Source organism: Cynoglossus semilaevis, chromosome 10, assembly GCF_000523025.1.
Source record: "Cynoglossus semilaevis isolate Cse_v1.0 chromosome 10, Cse_v1.0, whole genome shotgun sequence".
Lineage (NCBI taxonomy): Eukaryota > Metazoa > Chordata > Actinopteri > Pleuronectiformes > Cynoglossidae > Cynoglossus > Cynoglossus semilaevis.
Genome location: NC_024316.1, coordinates 19418630 through 19419820, shown reverse-complemented (window position 1 = coordinate 19419820; position 1191 = coordinate 19418630).

Here is a 1191-nt window from a genome sequence, read left to right as displayed (position 1 = left end):
GGACAGTTGGACCCTGGACAGTTGGACCCAGGACAGACAGATTCAGGTTCTGATGTCTGGACCAGTTTCTTCTCTGGTCATGGACCAGGTCTACGCAGCAGCTAGACTGTCTTAGCTGACCCGTGATGGGCTTGGTGTGGCAGCTGGTGGCCACAGGGGGGCACTTTACACGAGGTCCATCCATTGTGTGGACGCGTGTCACGTCCTGTTTGTTTTTATAGGGACCATCGTTCACCCTGTGACGTGGAGCGGCTCCGGGCGCCCACCGCTAAATGTTTGAGTGCTTTCTGAAATCTGATCAAACAAAATGCAGCAGCGTTTGTTCTGCTCCAGCCCCGGTGAGACAGAAATCACTGTCAGCCACACACACACACACACACACACACACACACACACACACTGTCCTGTCACTCTGAAGGCTTTAGCAGCAAAGCTAGGCGCTAACAAGTCCAGTCAGTCTGTACTGATGGACCCCCCCGACCCCCCCGCTGTAGTTCCTGGTTATTGGCTGGAATGAGGTTCTGAAGTGGAGACTGCAGGCTGACGGCAGAGGTCAAAAGGTCAAACCCAGCAGACACCTGGTGACTCATTAACCTCTGACCTGGTGATGTAGGATTCATCAGCTGGGACAACATAACAGTTAGAACAGGAAATGCCCCCCCCCCCCTCCCCTCCCCCCCCGCACTTCACTGCACTCTCAGACCATCAGACTCAGATGGCGGTCTAAGAGCTTCCTCAGAGCTGACAGGACGTGATGGTTCTGTCTCCAGGGTCACCCCCCACCGGTGGATCAGTGGATCAGTGGATCAGCTGAGCTGCTCTTTAAAGACATGGAACTGTCAATCATTCAGGCTGCCCCCCCCCCCCCTGGTAATGGGGACCCTGAGAGGATGCCCCCCCCCCCCGTCCATGCTGGTCTCCTAACTGTTTCCCTTGTTTCCTGCTCGTTACATTAGCTCCCCCACCGGGGCATCTTTTGGCACATTACCCCAGAGTTGGGTAAATAATTGATGCTGTAATGTATGGGTTCTGGTGCCTGAGCTTGAGCTGTGATGTGGCTCTGATCACAGCCCGCTCTTTTTTATGGGGTTGAAGGTACAACGCAGCGCTCCGTTTGATTGGACGACGTTTGTAACCGCAGACGTCGTGTTGTCTGTAATTCATGTCTGTCATTAACAGCAGCTAATGGAC